The sequence below is a fragment of the Tupaia chinensis genome, unplaced genomic scaffold, assembly GCF_000334495.1.
Source record: "Tupaia chinensis unplaced genomic scaffold, TupChi_1.0 Scaffold139833_1, whole genome shotgun sequence".
NCBI lineage: Eukaryota > Metazoa > Chordata > Mammalia > Scandentia > Tupaiidae > Tupaia > Tupaia belangeri.
The window spans coordinates 2,424,319-2,443,429 of record NW_006199712.1 but is presented as its reverse complement, the minus strand read 5'-3'; the positions used below and the strand labels follow the sequence as shown (position 1 = coordinate 2,443,429).

The window sequence follows — 19,111 nt, the reverse complement described above, 5'->3', positions numbered from 1 at the left end:
TGTTGGATATTTGATTTGCAAATATTTTTTTCTCACTACGTTTCTTTTCTTTCCATTCCCAGAAAAAATTATTTTGCAAGTAAAAGTTTCGAGTTTTGATGAAATTTAATGTATTGATTTTTCCTTTTATGAAGTGTTTTCAGAAACAATTTAAGAACTCTTTTCCTAACTCTAGATCTCAAAGATTTTCCCAATGTTTTTCTATCTTTTTTTTTTTTGTTTTTGGGTGGGGGAGAGGTTTTTGCTATAGGGTGCGTGTGCTCGCCAGAAAGACAGAAAGAGACAGAGAGATAGAAAGTGAGAAATCACCCCCCAGGGGGGATGGTCATGCCGCAATCCCTTCTCCTCCATTCTCCTCTCGGGATCTTGGGCATGCACGCACATGTGCCCAGCGTGAGTTTAAGCCACCAGGTACGGGGCTTGAACTGCGGTCGACTACATGGAAGTCCAGTGACATAGCCATTGCGCTAACTGCTGGTCCCTTTCCCTATGTTTTTCTAAAAGTGTTATAATTTTACATTTTACATTTAAGGCTATGATTATTCTGAGTTAACTTTCGTATAAGGTAAGAGGTTTAGGTTTACTATTTATTTATTTAGCCTATGAATATCTAATTGCTGTGTTTGATTGCACTGGACCTTTGTGAAAAATCAGTGGGGTCTATTTTGTGGGTCTGTTCCTGAATTTTCTATTCGGTTCCATTGATCTCTGTGTCTATTCTTCCTTTAATAGCACACTGTCTCGATTATTGTAGCTACACAGCAAGCCTTAATGTTGGGTGGAGTAATTCTTCCTACTTAATTTGTTGTTGTTGTTGTTTCCTAAATTGTTTTCATCCAGTCTAGTTCTTTTATCTTTACACGAAATTTTAGAATAAGATTGTTTACAGCTATACAAACAGAAACAAAAACATAAAACTTCCTGAGCACAACTGCTTTTTTTAAAAACCAAATGTGTCAGACAATAAGAAAAACCACTAAAAGTTCATAAAACTGAAGTGACAATTAAGAATTACTCTAGACTGATCATAGACTTTATAAAAGTCTATAACTACCCTGCTTTTTTTTCTTATTTTACCTTTCCTCCTTTAATGACAATATGCTAATTGAATTTGTATGAATCCATCTGAAATCTACTTATAAGATGTATTAAAAATTAAAGAATATAGTTTCAAATCAAAGTGTGATAACATTAATAAAAATAGAAATGTAGGCTATGAAGAAAAATGAAATAAAACCACAAAAAGTAAATGGAAGATCCCTTGTGGGTTACCCAAGGCTTGTGAGACATTTACGGTCCTTGTATTGTTTAACAGGACACGTAAGGATTTATAATGAGAACAAATAGAAGTCAAAGAGGTAGAGATTTCGTTATTTTTATAGGAATGTTTAAATCACATACATCCAATTTCAAAGATCCACTTTTTATAATGTTTACTATAGCACCACGATTTCTAAATTTCCACGTCCTCCCTCATACATAAAGGACTTTGAAAAATTAGATACAGAGTATATTGAGGAAACCTATAACCATTGTGGCTTTTTTGCTTCTATGCTCCTAACTTAAAATATAATGCCCCTTTTTTATTGCCACACTGAACACAGACAAGAGAAAAATGGAATCGCACGAGATCCGGGGGATTAGACTAGAGAGACTTAATACATTTCGCCTGAAACAAGGAAGGCTAGAAAGAGAGAACATGTATTATGATTGCAAAATACCTTCAAGGAACAAAATGTAATGGAGGAAGGAAATTATTCTAAATCTCCATGTAGACAAGGAAATGGCCTGAAGATAAGGAAGATAACATTTGAAACAGATATTAATAATAAAAAAAAAAAGTTCTTATACATCAGGAATCCTGAACACTTAAGATGACTACTCAGAAGGAAAGTGCCCCAACCAGAAAAGAGCATGCACTTCCAGAGGGTGACAAAAGTGTGGGCACAGAGATAGCCTGTGATCGGGACCAGCAGTTGGCATAATGGCTATGTCACTGGACTCCCATGTAGTCAATTGCAGATTGAGTCTTGGACCTAGTGGCTTAAACTCACGCCAGGTGCATGTGCGTGCGTGCCCAAGATCCCAAGAGGAAAATGGAGGAGAAGGGATTGTGGTGTGGTCATCTCCCTGGGTGACTTCTCGCTTTCCATCTCTCTGTCTCTCTCTCACATGTGCCCTATAGCAAAAACCTCTCTCAAAAGAAAAGAAAAGAAAAGAAAAGAAAAGAAAAGAAAAGAAAAGAAAAGAAAAGAAAAGAAAAGAAAAGAAAAGAAAAGAAAATAGCCCATGATCCCGGAGACTGTTTCAGTACTATTCTCCAGGAAATGAAAAATGGTACCATCATTAGCGAACGGACCTCAAAGAAACAGTCTCACAAGAGATTTCTGTATCCGAGAAGAGAATTTATCGGTCAAGGTACAGTTCTAGCAGTGTTTAATCACAGCATGATATTGGAGATGGAAGGTCGTCTTTTCATTGTCTCATTTCCTCAAGCTCATGCTTCTAGAAACGCCCATAGGATCTTAGCTATTAGAGAGAGGAGGAGATGAGCTAAGTTATTTGTTTTTATAGTAATATATTTTGTGTGTGTGTGTTTTAAAAACTTCAGTTTTGGTGAAAAAGAAAGGAATAGAATCTAGAATACAAATGAAAACTTGCTATGCCATGCTTACTGTAAACTCTGCTATGCTGGGTATCGAGGGCCAAGAAGGAAGCCATCATTAATCTTCCTAAGGGCGCTTAATAATATATCGTTATTATGTTAAACTAGCGTAACTCTGCTTTTAAATCTAAATAATCTTAATACATGAGCAATTTTTGGTTTAAAAATATACTCAAAATATATCTATTATTCTGACTTCCAAAAAAAAACCCCAGTCTAGGTTACCAGCAGTTAGTGTAATGGCTAATTGCTGGACTCCCACGTAGTTGACCGCAGTTCGCATCCTGGACCCGGTGGCTTAAAACTCACGCCGGACGCGTGTGCGTGCGTGCCCAAGATCCCGAAAGGAGAATGGAGGAGAAGGGATTGCGGCGTGACCATCCCCCTGGGGGGTGATTTCTCCCTTTCTGTCTCTAATGTCTCTGTCTGTCTGTCTGGTGAGCACACGCGCCCTATAGCGAAACTCTCTCAAAAAAAAAAAACAAAAACCCAGTCACTCTATATATACATAACTCCTTATATTCACAGGAGATGCAATGTAGAGACTCCAAAAAAAAAATGGAAAACTACAGCTACTGCCTTGTTTGTGGCAAGTTGAGAATCACTGCTAATTTCTACCAAACTCCAAGATGTTGACAAGAGGAGGCCTTCTCATTAGGTCAACCACCTTAAAACCCCACAGAACCAAGGCATTTTTTAGAGATGTGGTCACCTTTCCATAGCCTCAGACACATGTGGCACACGGGCCCCGAGCCAACTGAGATGGCACCATACACAGGAAGCATGAAACTCGGAGAGGTGAGGTTGGTGAGAGCACAAAGCAAAGCTAATTTAGAATTCCAGAGATGGCCTGTTGCCTCATCTTTGTTCTACTCATCCTTGATGACTCTACACATTACTTACACATTGGGTTGTTGGAAAAAGTCATGACACATTTTTACATAGAAAAACAGAGACAAAATTCGTTATGACTTTACTGACCACCTGATATTTAGAGCTTAGACAAATGTTAAATCAATGGCTTCATTTAATACATATGTATTGATTACCCTCTGTGAGGAGGCTTTGTGCACACTGATTCTATCTTTTTAATGCCATGGATTTGGGCAATAGAAGATTTTAGGATTGAAACAAATTACTTAGGCTACTAGCAAAATACTAAAAATAATTTTTAAAAATTATTGACTCAGGATTTTCTTGTTAGCAAAACATCATTTTTGAAGTCCAGGTACCATTTCACTTAGAAACTCAGGAAATCCAGAACACATCACAACTTGCATTTTGTTTTGTTTTATGGACACTGTGACCTTTTGCACTTACCTTTCTTTTTCTCTTTGTTTTAGCCAAACTAGTCACAAAATCTATACTTTTGAGCGTTGATTGACTGTACCACTTCATTTGAAATGGGTTTACTTTACAGAGATTTCGACATATTTCATATACCCAGTTGGAAAGTTAGCAACATCTTGGGGAATAAAGAAATTACCTGCAATTAAATGTGGTTTCATTTAAAATTGGCCTCTAAGGGATTCTTATGTTAATTATGTTGATGTTCTATTCATATAATAGGAGACTATTGAACCAAGGAAAGCTTTCTGTCAGGGACCCCTGCTGCAGAAAATGTGCAGATTTTTTTTTAAAAGAAAAGAAAAGAAAAGAAAAGAAAAGAAAAGAAAAGAAAAGAAAAGAAAAGAAAAGAAAAGAAAAGAAAAGAAAAGAAAAGAAAAGAAAAGAAAAGAAAAGAAAAGAAAAGAAAAGAAAAGAAAAGAAAAGAAAAGAAAAGAAAAGAAAAGAAAAGAAAAGAAAAGAAAAGAAAATAGCCCATGATCCCGGAGACTGTTTCAGTACTATTCTCCAGGAAATGAAAAATGGTACCATCATTAGCGAACGGACCTCAAAGAAACAGTCTCACAAGAGATTTCTGTATCCGAGAAGAGAATTTATCGGTCAAGGTACAGTTCTAGCAGTGTTTAATCACAGCATGATATTGGAGATGGAAGGTCGTCTTTTCATTGTCTCATTTCCTCAAGCTCATGCTTCTAGAAACGCCCATAGGATCTTAGCTATTAGAGAGAGGAGGAGATGAGCTAAGTTATTTGTTTTTATAGTATTTTATTTTGTGTGTGTGTGTTTTAAAAACTTCAGTTTTGGTGAAAAAGAAAGGAATAGAATCTAGAATACAAATGAAAACTTGCCATGCTTAGCTTACTGTAAACTCTGCTATGCTGGGTATCGAGGGCCAAGAAGGAAGCCATCATTAATCTTCCTAAGGGCGCTTAATAATATATCGTTATTATGTTAAACTAGCGTAACTCTGCTTTTAAATCTAAATAATCTTAATACATGAGCAATTTTTGGTTTAAAAATATACTCAAAATATATCTATTATTCTGACTTCCAAAAAAAAACCCCAGTCTAGGTTACCAGCAGTTAGTGTAATGGCTAATTGCTGGACTCCCACGTAGTTGACCGCAGTTCGCATCCTGGACCCGGTGGCTTAAAACTCACGCCGGACGCGTGTGCGTGCGTGCCCAAGATCCCGAAAGGAGAATGGAGGAGAAGGGATTGCGGCGTGACCATCCCCCTGGGGGGTGATTTCTCACTTTCTGTCTCTAATGTCTCTGTCTGTCTGTCTGGTGAGCACACGCGCCCTATAGCGAAACTCTCTCAAAAAAAAAAAACAAAAACCCAGTCACTCTATATATACATAACTCCTTATATTCACAGGAGATGCAATGTAGAGACTCCAAAAAAAAAATGGAAAACTACAGCTACTGCCTTGTTTGTGGCAAGTTGAGAATCACTGCTAATTTCTACCAAACTCCAAGATGTTCACAAGCCAAAAAAAAAATGGAAAACTACAGCTACTGCCTTGTTTGTGGCAAGTTGAGAATCACTGCTAATTTCTACCAAACTCCAAGATGTTGACAAGAGGAGGCCTTCTCATTAGGTCAACCACCTTAAAACCCCACAGAACCAAGGCATTTTTTAGAGATGTGGTCACCTTTCCATAGCCTCAGACACATGTGGCACACGGGCCCCGAGCCAACTGAGATGGCACCATACACAGGAAGCATGAAACTCGGAGAGGTGAGGTTGGTGAGAGCACAAAGCAAAGCTAATTTAGAATTCCAGAGATGGCCTGTTGCCTCATCTTTGTTCTACTCATCCTTGATGACTCTACACATTACTTACACATTGGGTTGTTGGAAAAAGTCATGACACATTTTTACATAGAAAAACAGAGACAAAATTCGTTATGACTTTACTGACCACCTGATATTTAGAGCTTAGACAAATGTTAAATCAATGGCTTCATTTAATACATATGTATTGATTACCCTCTGTGAGGAGGCTTTGTGCACACTGATTCTATCTTTTTAATGCCATGGATTTGGGCAATAGAAGATTTTAGGATTGAAACAAATTACTTAGGCTACTAGCAAAATACTAAAAATAATTTTTAAAAATTATTGACTCAGGATTTTCTTGTTAGCAAAACATCATTTTTGAAGTCCAGGTACCATTTCACTTAGAAACTCAGGAAATCCAGAACACATCACAACTTGCATTTTGTTTTGTTTTATGGACACTGTGACCTTTTGCACTTACCTTTCTTTTTCTCTTTGTTTTAGCCAAACTAGTCACAAAATCTATACTTTTGAGCGTTGATTGACTGTACCACTTCATTTGAAATGGGTTTACTTTACAGAGATTTCGACATATTTCATATACCCAGTTGGAAAGTTAGCAACATCTTGGGGAATAAAGAAATTACCTGCAATTAAATGTGGTTTCATTTAAAATTGGCCTCTAAGGGATTCTTATGTTAATTATGTTGATGTTCTATTCATATAATAGGAGACTATTGAACCAAGGAAAGCTTTCTGTCAGGGACCCCTGCTGCAGAAAATGTGCAGATTTCTGTTCATCTTTAAAGAGCAAAAGGGAAGCTTTTCATCAATTACACACTTACAAATGTGTTCTGCATAGGTGAAGGGCAGACCACAGGGATATAAGTCTTCTTAGGGCATCTTTATTTAAGGTGCAAAGCAATAGGGAATACCATGAGTATTTGTTGAGCAGCCGCTATGCACTAAGCTTTATCCAAAACACAATGTGAGAATGCAGTAGTGGGATAATTTGTGATCCTCTATCCAGCACTAATGGTCCTACCAAAATGACTCTCTTAAAAGGTAAACTATGGACCAGTAGATAGCATAATGGTTACGTTGATGGACTCCCGTGTAATTGACACAGTTTAAGTCCTGGACCCATCTTTGAACTCAAGCCGGGTGCGTGTGTGTGCATGCCCAAGATTCCGAGAAGAAAATGGAGGAGAAGGGATTGCAGCATGGTCGTCTTCCCCGGGGGACGATTTCTTGCTTTCTGTCTCTCTGGCAAGTGTATAGGCCCTATGGCAAAAAAGTCTCCCTCTTAAAAAAAAAAATAAAAAGTAAACTGTATTCAGGTATATGAGAGGTACAGAATAGGATGCTCTGAAAATATAGTCTGAAGAAGAAAAAAGATAAATTCCGTATACCTCATTAGAGCCCAAATCATGACCACTGCCAACAGAGGTTTTCTAGATCTGAATCACTTTTCCTCTTCCAAATTCTGTTGAGCTCTTTCTCCTATTAGACTTACCCAACCCAACTTTACCTAATTTCATCAGATCTTCAGAGCTCAGCTGAGGTACTGCTGTTGGGCTCAGAAAACAATATCCCAATTTATGGTGCTTTGACAGACTGAGTATTTAAATTAAAGAAGTAGCCTCAGATGAAAGGTCTCTGACTTTCTTCCTTCCTTTCCCTTCCCCTCTCTCCAGTCTCTCTGCCTCTCTTAAAACACAGGGAGAAACTTTCTCTGAAGGTTCCTTATCTGACTAGGGTAAACTCTCCAAAAGGAATGCAATTGTTTTGGGCTCCCTACCCATCATCAAACAGAGAAAATGAACTCGCAGGGAAAATGAACTCACAGGAAAGATTAGAGTTGATGCCACACCAAGAGGCCCAGACACACTTTGTTCCTGACTATTGTCTGTTCTTCTAGCACATTCTCTTATCTCCCCTAAAAGTCATTTACTCTTCTTCCAATATTGCCCATATACCCCCATTTTCCTCTCATCTATGAAGAGAATAGTCCAGCTTTAACCACCTGACTCTTTGAGTTTCATACTTTGTATGACTCCTATGTATTTGCACATTAATAAATTTGCATTTTTTTCTCCTGTTAACCTGTCTATTTTCATCTTATTTTAGCAAACTTAGCAAACCTTCATAGGGTGAAGAGTAATTCCTTTTATCCACACACTGCTCTTTCTGTGAGGGCACCTTTGTCATCTAAGTCTAGGTGAGACCAGTGTATATTCCTAGCATAACCCATGTTTGCCATATCAAATCACTTAATACAGTATGTTGTAATTTACTGGCTCTGTTTATGGACAATACCTAGAGAATATCAAGCACATAATAAGTGTCCAATAAATATGTTGAACAAATCAATGAATGGATGAATTTTATGATTCTTCATGTCTCCAGATTACACATAGAAAAGCAATTGATACCTTCTCATTTAATGTAATGGTTGAATAGTTTTCTACAAGTTCAATATTTACATTTTTTACTATTTATCAAGATCCTTAATGCCTTATGTTGACAGTCAAGAGCTCTGGGATCTATTCTCAGGCCAGCTTCTGATAGGTTGCAAGATCATTAGCAAGTTGACTCATCTGGATTTATGTTACTTTGTCTTTAAACGGAGGTTCTAAGACCGGATTTGTAGTCTTTAATTAGAAGTACATATCAGAATCATGTGGAACTTAAGAATATATTTGATCATTCGTGCTAATTTGCAAGTCTACATATTCTAATTCAAAAAAGGATGAGTTACATGACAGTTCAGACTCTTCTTACTTCTCGCTGATCCACCTTGGTCATAGCCTGCATGGGTCCTTGACCAATACTCTGGTCTCTGCTTCGCAGCCTTATTTCACACTACCCACCAGATGTCCCTCATAACAGTTTCCCAAACCTAACTTTATGAAGATGTGACTCAACCACAGTCCATAGAAATCTTTCAGTCAGAACCTCACCCCACTTTTCCCATTTGCTTTCTCTTCTGCACAGAAAACTTCTACAAGGAAGGAAGTCTTCTCTCTTCCCACAAATCAGCATTATCCTGACCTCTGTGCTATGACCTGTACTATTAACCCCTAGATTCACTTTTAAAATTCTGCCATTCTTTTGGGCCTCTTCACATTTTACCCATTTGAACCACCTTTGTGCTCCATCCGATTCCCCTAATTTCTCTCAGAATACTCTAGTCCACATTGTTCTTTCTTAGGGATCCTATAAAACATGCTACTCATGCCACTTGTACTAGCAAATCATAATTTAAGATGAACCAGTCGTTTTATGTGGTCTGTTCTTTTCCCTCAACTCTTGATCTTTGAAAAGATTGGAATTTCATCTCCTTTACAAAGTTCCTATGTCTTCCATAGTACTCAGAACATGAAACTCAGTAATGCTTATAAATTAAACTGTTGCAGTGGTTTCAGGCTTTCTGGATAGGAACTGGTGATAGCTTTAATTAATTAATTAATTAATTAATTCTCCAGGATATAGTAGCAAAAAAAAGAAGTCCAGGGGACCAGTAGGTGGTGTGGTGGTTGGGGTGCTGGACATTCCCACATGGCCAACCCTGGTTCAAGTCCTGGACCTGGTGGCTTGCTTTCTCACTTTCTCTCTCTGTGTGTCTCTCTAATCAAAATAAAATAAATAAATAAATAAATAAATAAATAAATAAATAAAATTAAAAATAATAATAATAATAAAAAGGAAATCTGGATTAGTTATATAAGGTAAAATGAGACAAACCAAAGAAGGATAAAGGGACAGAGAGTGTGTATATGTGAGAAGGAGAATGTTAGGGTGGTGGAAAGCCTTTCCACTTGACTTTTGGGCAGAGACCATGATACAGGGAGAAGCTGTGTGGGTGTGTGGAACATAAACATTCTGGGCTTTGGGAACAGTAAATGCAAAGCCCTGACGCAAGAGTAGGCCTGGCATGCTTACCTGGCAGCAAGGAGGCTGATGTGGCTGGAGAGAAGAGAATAAGGTGCAGGTGAGGGGAGTGGAAGGAGATAATGAGGTAACAGAGCCAGATCATCCCAGGCTTTTGAATAACAAGGCTTGAATTTTATTTTGAGATGGAAAACTTTAGGAAAGTTTTATGCAAGGTAGGGATATGATATGTTCTATGCTTAAAAGAATACCCCCTCACTTTGATATGGAAAACAGAATTCTAGGCTGGAAGTGGGAGGCCAGTGAGAAGGGCTGTCTCATTAGTCCAGGCAAGAAGTGAGCAGAAATCTGTGCACAGGAGCATTGGTAGGGGTGGGATATATGTTAAAGATGGGTAATATTTGCTGATGCATCAGATGAGGGGTATTAGCAGAGGACTTCAAGTGCCTACGGTCTCAGCAACTGGAAGAATTGAGGGAAACTTTGGGTGATACATGATTGGGTATAGAGTGGCAATTAAGGGTTGTGTTCTGGCCATGTGGAATCCGAGATGCCTATTAGATTTCCAGGAGGAAAAATTGAATAGGTGGTTGAATATGAGAGTCCAGAGTTCAAGGGAGAAGATCTTTTTCTTTCAGAGTGCGAAAATGGGATGATTGTTAGAATCCTGAAAAGTATAGGAAGATGAAGTGTATTTTAAGCCACACTTGTTCTTGCATCAAGGCCATTGTGCTTGCTACTCTTCTCACCCCCAGTACTCCTCCCAGGCTGCCCTTGGGCTGCTCCTCGTCATTCCGGACCTCAATAAGGCTGCCCTGACCATCTGGTCTAAGTGCCCTCATCATCGCCACGTCTCCTTCTAAAATGTTTTTCATTGCTCCTATCACCATAAGAAATGATTGTGTTTATTTTTTAATATTTAAGATCTGTATTTCTTACTAGAAAGTGAGCTTGGTGTGGGCAGACCCTTGGTTTGTTGCTGTGGCATCCTTAGTGCTAGAATGGGCCTCTCAGCTGGTGGGCATGCAGTATGCGTGGATGAATGCATGCATGAATGGAAGAAGGAAAGGCCATTTTTGTGTTTGGAAGCACAACTGGAACACAAAGAAAATGGGCAGTAGAACAACAGGGATGCAAAAATGGAAATTGATCCACCTTTAAAAGAAATGACCTTCATATTATTTGTTGCCTCTCTTCCCATTTTGAACACAATCCATTGCAATCCCTTTTTTCCTTTAATTTCAAAGTAGTGTGAGGGGTCAATTTAGATTTAACACACTCATTGATCTGCTAATCAAACAATGGTTCCCATCTAAAATTGAATTAAATAATGTTTTTACCTTTACTAAAGTCCCATGACCTTGAAAAAGGTAACTACTTCCAGGAAAAACACGTCTGGTTTCAAAATCTACTTTTCAGGATAGTACAACCTTGCTACACAGTTCCATTTTCAGTTCAACATTGTTTTATCACATGGAAGTGAATCCAACAGATTGTTTTCAGTGGAAAAGCCTTCTGCATTCAAAAATAAATTGAGTTTTTCTGGAAACTAAGGCTGTGTTAGACAAGCCAAACTTTCTTTGTCTCTCTTTCTGAACTCAAATCATTGAAACTTAAGGCCACTGAGAAGGGATATAATATGACTTCAGTACATTTTTATGTGGAATAGTTTGTTTTTTTGGAAGCCCTGGGCAGCCAGGAAGGGTAACTGTAAATAGGATTAGCTCTGTCACAGCTCTGAAGTCAACATGCCTAGATGCCTCTGGCTTGGGAAGATTATTTTTATGTAGATAAGATGGATGTGGTAGTAAACTGTGGAATAATTCTTACAACTAGCTGAATATTCAACAAAGGGTTTCAAAAAAAAAGTAACAGATGAGAAGAACATCAACATTCTGAGTGGTAACCAACCTAGGCCCAGGTTGTATTCCAAAGGTCAATTTGTAAGTTTTCTTTTTAGACCAGTGGCTCTCAACTGGGGACATTTTGCACACACATCCCCACCCGGGGAATATTTGACACTGTCTGGAGACATCTGGGGTTCTCCACAAGGAAGGGCAGAGACATGGTGTTACCGTTATCTAGTGGGTAGAAACCAGAGATACTGCTAAATATCTTACAATGTCCAAAGCAGCTCCCACAGCAAAGAATTACCTGGCCTCAAACACCGATAGTTGCTGAGGTTGAGAAACCCTAGTTTAAACATGGGATTGTTTTTCCCATAGGAGCAATGTTATATGGGATGACAGTATTCCTATTGCAGAAGGCTCTATTGGCAAAGATGGCGATCTCTCAACCAAAACCTATTATATGCCCATGATATGCTGCTGTGACTAGGTAAACTATATTTTCTAGCATCTCTTGTGTCATTTCTGGGCCAAGGCTTTTAAGGAATGTTTGTTCCTATCCAAATCTCTTTCCCACCAGCTGGATATAAATCCTGAAGTAGTTTCCAAACTTTACCTACTTCAGGATCGACTGCAGGACTTTATCAACCTCAGATTGCTGAGATTCACGCCCAGAGTCTGATTCAGCAGGTGTCCAGCAGGCCCGAGTTTCCCATTTCTAATAAGTTGTTGATACTGCTAGAATCCCCCTAGAAGGGTTGACACTTCTAGAATCCTTGTCTTAGAGAATTACAAAGTCATAAGGTTGAAGGGGCCTGGTTATACCTGAATCACCATCTGGAGAAGAGGCATGGTTCTCCACTACCCTATGGTAGAAGCATCACCCCAGCCTGTGGTGTGAACCAAAAAGGAACGGCTACTATGATTAAACCACTGAATACTGGGAGTCAGTGCTTCCAAACACAAAAATGGCCTTTCCTTCTTCCACTCATGCATGCGTTCATCCACGCATACTGCATGCCCATCAGCTGAGAGGCCCATTCTAGCACTAAGGATACCACAGCAACAAACCAAGGGTCTGCCCACACCATGCTCACTTTCTAGTAAGAAATACAGATCTTAAATATTAAAAAATAAACACAATCATTTCTGGTGGTGATAGGGGCAATGAAAAACATTTTAGAAGGAGACGTGGAGATGGTGAGGGCACTTAGACCAGACGGTCGCTGCAGTTTGAGCTCTTTCCATCTACTTATGCTCTGTGTCTCTGTAGAATCACAGAACTCTTTTTTTTTTTTTTTTTGGAGAGACTTTATTTATTTATTTAGGGCATGTGAGGTCATTGGAGAGACAGAGAGAGGCAGAGAGACAGAAACTGAGAAATCACCCCCAGGGAGTATGGCCCAGCTGCAATCCCTTCTCTGTTCTCCCCTGGGGATTTAAGGCACACATACACACACACTCTATCTGAGTTTCAAGCCACTGGGTCTGGGACTCAAACTGCAGTCAATCACTTAAGAGTCCAGCACATTAATCATTAAGCCACCTGCTAAATGTGAGTTTTAGTCTCCATATTGAATATATAACTTATGACAAAGCTCAAAAATAATAATTATAGTAAGAACTTGGGTTTTAAGGAAAGATGAAAAGAAGAATTCTTTCCCCTTAAGACAAAAGATCAATCCCTGGCAATGTTTTAAAATGAGTGTTTAACTTCCAGTCCCCATTCCCCTCTTCTCTGTGGCCATGGGCTTACTCTCACACTCCCTCGCACTGCCCCTTTCCCCCGCAACAAGGACATCTGGGGCCTTCATTTTGCTTCAAGTCCCCTTCAAACCACCCTAATCTAAAATGATCTGTTTTTGAATCTCTGGTCTAAACCCCCATTTCCTTGGGTAGCCAGAAGGAGCTTCATGCCAGGAAGAAGGCAATTGGAAGAAATCTTTTGAGGAAGGCATGCGCACAATCCTGTCTGACAGAAGTGCATTGTTAAGTACTTGCTAACCCGCGTGCTTTCATGTTTACTTCTGGAATTTAAATCAGATTCAAGGAAGTGCAGTGATGGTACCTGTAAACCGACAGTCTGAACTCTTTGGCAGAAACTGAAGGGTTAGAGTATAGAGAATCATGGAAAATGGTTACAGATACGGCACACAGCGTGGGAAGAGAGCGGGAGAAGGAGGAAGTGTGAGGCAAGAATCAAGGAGAAAAAGAGAGGGGCAAGGCGTTTATGTGACACAGAAATGGATGATTCTTGATTGATAATAACGTGTGTAGTATCTTCAACTGGACGGGTATGAAGTGTATTCATGTTGAGTAAATTCACCATACAAACTGCATTGATATATATATAGTGATTGAGTGTATAAAAGAAAAAAAAAAGAAAAAAAAAGTGCAGTGAAACTTTTGAGTTATTGTGGAAAGGTAGGTGGGTGGTCAGGGTGACCGAGGTTCCTGTCAAGGGACCAAATAGCGTTTGAACCATCCTAAGATATCAGCACTAATGCTGAAAATTCCTAAATTGCTAATGGCCCTATGGATATTTAGCAGAAGGCATTCTGACATAACTGCTTCTTGCTCATTTCCACATATAACTTACTTGAACAATCTTATTGACTTCTTTTGAACTTGATTCAGAGATCCTGAGGGAAGAATTAGGAGGGATCTGTGTATGGTATAGATAGACACATTTTTTGAACTTGGTTTGCTAGTATTGATAGCTTTTGAAAATTTTGTCTACCCAATCGTAAAACAAGCAGGCAGTGACTAAGTAAATCCAGGGCGAAAATTGAGAAAAATATTGTGGCCCATCTTTTTGCTGTGGTGAATAGGTTATTTTGGCTAAAACTATCAGTCAGGTATTTGGGATATCTCTGATTCTTTTGATAACTTGAAAAACCTATCGTACAAAAATAAGTTTCTAAATTTAATTATAAAATTGTGTATTTTCCTCGGGAACCAGCAGTTAGCGTAATGGCTATGTTGCTGGACTCCCACGTAGTCGACCACGGTTCGCGTCCCGGACCCGGTGACTTAAAACTCACGCCGGGCGTGTGTGTGTGCATGCTCAAGATCCCGAGAGGAGAATGGAGGAGAAGGGATTGAGGCGTGACCATCCCCCCTGGGGGGTGATTTCTCGCTTTCTGTCTCTCTGTCTCTCTCTCTCTGTCTGGCAAGCGCACGTGCCCTATAGCGAAAATCTCTCAAAAAAAAAAATTGTGTATTTTCCTTAATCCTTCTAGGATCTTTTCTCTAACCCTCAGGGAGAGGTAAAGCACATTCTGGTCTGTCTCACTGCTCAGGGCCTCTCAGGGGCTGGCATGCTCTCGCTGGCTGCACTGCAGTCAAATGGTCACCTACAAGATTTTGCCACTTTCCACTCAATATATACCGACTATCCGCACTCTATGGTAGAGAGCGAAAAATTGGAGGACATAAAAGCAGTGAAGGTACTTAATGAGAATAGGACAGTGTGGAATGGGGGAGTGGTGAAGAGAAGAGGATAGAGAAAGATAGCAAGAGAACAATAGAGAGGCAGGACAGTAGTGAGAAGCAGATATGGCTTATTACCTGTTGATGAAGACAGGTATAGTATTCTCAACTGGATTGGTCTGAGAAGTATTTCACGATGTGTAAAGTTTTTTTACAAGCAAAATGCGAAATAGTGATTGACTGTTTTAAAAAATAACTAAAATAATCATAATAATGATTGGGAAAAACACAGAAAAGATATTGAATGTTGAAGCGGGGAGATTAATGTCTCTGAACTGACTGACATGCATGGCATTCCCTTTTGAAAAAGCAATGTAATACACTGTAAAGTTATATGCAATCCAATGTAATATAAAGAAGATTATGATGATAAAAAAAAAAAGATCTTGCCACTTTCTCACACTCAATAAATGTCTAGGTAGATGTGATATTGCACAAGTGTCGACTTGCCCTAGGATGAGTGACAATATATTTATCTCACACATTCTGGACTTTAGGGTTACAGCATTTTAATTCATGGATTAATGCCTGGAGTAAGTCACCACTGGGACTTAACGTAGCATATCAACAACTGTCCCCAAAGGAAGCGAGGGAGGCAGGGAAGGGAAGCAGGCATCGTGGGGCTTTGTCTTCCTCGGGTATGTCATTTAGCTTCTGCCTCTGACTATGTCCTGGCAGCGATTTGACAGTCCCATCTTCTTTGGAATAAAGCCTCGGCCTCTGATAGGATGTTTTCCTGTGAGCAGGTGTGTGTTTCTCTGAGCCGCATCTCTGTGAAAGCACTAAAGGCAGTCTTGTCATCTGTGGTGGGTAAAGGGAGTAAAAGAAACTCCCATTTGGATATCTCCTAGGTGGCAGTCCCTGTACTGGAAACTTAAAAATATATTTTCCAGTTCAGTTTTCAACACTGACCTTCTAAGGTAGTATTATTAATCCCCTTCTGATAGTCTAGGGAGCAAAGGCTTGGAAAGGGTTAATCATGGAGCGCCAAGTGGCTGCTCTTTGTTCAAAGCCTGATCTCATTTTGCTTCACTAAAACAGTAGTTCCTATTTAAAAAATACTGCAGTGTGCCAAACAACAAAATCTAATTTGCTGCTTAAAATGCAAGAGCAAGTAATTTTTATTGCAAATTTATTTTGGAGCTAAGCGGAGAATGATGATGTTTTGACTTAATAATAGGAGAAAACAACTGTATGGGGGTTGGCCACAGTTCTAAGCTCTGTCTCCGATATTCTGAATTCATCGCAATCACATAACATTTTCTCAGCATTGGAAACTAGGAGGACTTCATGGGATCTGCAATTCATACGGGCCTACTCGGCTTGTGTGCTTTGTCACCGCAGTGCTGCTTGTGGTTATTCATTTTCCAAGATGACTTTCTCTGTGACTATTTGACACACTGGTTCAAATACTGTTTCGTGGTTCATTTCCTGCATAAGCTGGTTAATCGTGTCTCATTTGAAGCCCTGCTCTAGTCACTTGGCTCACGTAAGCTGCTGTAGTGGGCACTACCTGAGGGAGATGGGGACTTAGTGGAAGTCCATCTTCTCTAAGGAAGAAAAGTTCTGACCCTCTGCCCCAGGAGCTGGTTAATGAGCTTGTACTGGTAAGGAAGGGACAGTGGCCTCATTCATCGCATAAGACATGTCTAGGGCGGGGAGGAATATAGCATGGGATGATGAGAGAATACCAGACTCTGGGTAAGGGAGTTGCAAAGGGGTAGACCTGGGCAAGGAATTCTTGACAGGGTATTGGCATCATATGAGTTGTCTCCCATCTCTAGAAGTATGAACAAGAGAGAGGAAAAGAAAGAGATATTAAGGGGGCTCTTCGAGGGGCTTGGCATATTTGAGGCTCAGATTCAGATAACTCTAGTACATACAGTTAAAAAAAAAAACCTGTTTCCATAAGCTGAACTTTGGTCTAAACCGATTTTTGATTGGAATCACCTGGCCCATGTAAATGTTTATAATGAGAGTTGAGGATTTTATTAGGCAGACAAACATTTCTCCACAGCACAAAGCAAGACAATAGTTGAAAAAATATCCTCAGGTCCACAAGCTAGTTTTGAGAAAGTGTTATCAATCTTTCTGTTACCAATACTCAGGAAAGGCTTTTTAGCCAGAAGTGAGCAGGTGGAAAATATTTTTTTATTAAAAAAGGAAAGATTTTTCTTGATCTCTTGCTTTAAGACTATTGATGCTTACCTCTCATATGTGGAATTGGACAGGCATGAACTAAGAGCTGCCTGTAGGGCCCATTCTGGCCTCCTAGGGCTTGATGGGACAGGAACACATAGTCCTTAAGTGTCAAGTGGATGAGTGAAATGTACAATTTTAGTTGGGTAAGCCATATTGGACATCTTTCATTCATTCATATATTCACCCAACAAATGCTTGTGGAGAGTTACTCAGTTTCGAGTGTGGAGGGTGCTAAGGCAGAGGGATAAGCATTTTGCCCTCACAGAGCTCCCAGGCTAGAGGGGTGACAGGCAGCTAAGCTGAAAGTCATGGTGCAGTGTGATGACTACTGGGAGAGCAGAAATGCCGGGTGCTGCGAAAACAGTGAGAGGGACACCAACCCATACTTTAAAAAATTACAAAGTCTTCTTAAAGGAAAGGATGTCTAGGCTGAGAACCAAAAAGGAAAAGATTAGCTGAGTAAGAGAAAGAGGATTTATGTGGAAAGAGTTCTAGGCAGAGGGACAGCCACAGTGAATAGGAGAAAAGACCTCGGAATGCTGAAGGAACTGGAAGACATTCAGCAAGTGGGCAAACAGGGCTACGCAGATGGCAAGTGGAAGCCCAAGAAGCAAAACTGGCATCTAGGAGGGTCTAAAGTAAAAGAGAATGAGAAAGGAGGAGGGGCATGTAGAGAGAGGTTCAGAACAGAAATACAAATTGTGATTATGTTCTGGGCCATTCTTAAGCTCTCTCATGCAGGTGAATTGCCTGGGGACCTTGTTAGAATTCAGACTTGGATTCAGTATTTCTATAAACATCTTTCAAAACTGTATTTTACTTTTTGAGAGAGAGAAAACAAGAGACAAGCATCTCCACAGGGTCTCATGCCATATCCCAGGGTTCTTAACCAGCCAAGATCATGGGACATGACCAATGTATACAGATTTACTGGAGAACTGAGTCTGTGATCATCCATATGGATCCAGTGTCACTTGAGCAGCCTGTGACCAGTGTGCCAGTCAGCTGGCCCTGGGTCTGGTATTTCTAACCTGCTCCTAAGGGATGCCAAAGCAGCCAGTTTGAGGACCACGATTTTGAGTACCAAGGGTCAACAGAGCACGGTAGTGTCCTTTTTATATGGTGGCTGGTAATGGTTGTGGCAGCTTAATGAATACCATTAGCTTGAATAATCAAGACACATATTCCTATTCTAGGCACTATTAAAACAACAACTTTATTCATTATTTTCATGAATTTCCATTTCTATTTTCCTGGTTGTCATGGATGTCAGCTGAAAAAAGATTATTTTGGGGTCAAACTGTCCAATTGGGTACTGACTATAATTTCATTGGTGGCTCCACCAAAAAACCACTGGGGAAGGTGGTCCCTACACCTTGGCAGCGTTTCTTAAGCTGCCGTTCTCTGGAGCGCTGCTGGTCCGTGAGCGACAGCACACAGTGTTCCACAGAACTTGAATCGTAATGGCAGTCTTTTCACAACCGAGAAGGGAAACAAGAGCTGACGGAAACATTTTCTTGATTTAGATTTTCTTCTGTGCCTCTCTTTTAATCCTTTGATACTGTCAGCTACCTGAATATCAATGATTGCTGTGGACAATTAAATGAGCTACGGACATGAGCAGCAAAGCCTGGCCACACTTGCTGTCGTTTTTATGGCCATGTGAGCACACAGGGGAGGTTCTACATAAAGGCCCATGCCGTGATCACACTTTCCAAACTCTTTCCATATCAGGGTTTTGGTGTCTTCAAACTAAGGCAGAAGTTGGCAAATTTGAGGAGAAGTTTTCTCTGATATATGGTCTGGCTCTTCTTTTGTTTATTTATTATTTTTTGAGTTTTTTTTTTTTTTTTTTTTTTTTTTTTAGGGGGTCACTTTTT

General features: G+C 39.7%; 1 protein-coding gene across 3 annotated transcripts in view; it reads right to left on the bottom strand.

The window, feature by feature from the left end:
• The window catches only part of SLC9A9 (solute carrier family 9 member A9), a 720,836-nt gene that overhangs the window by 249,794 nt on the left and 451,931 nt on the right, over positions 1-19,111 (bottom strand). The window lies entirely within an intron of this gene.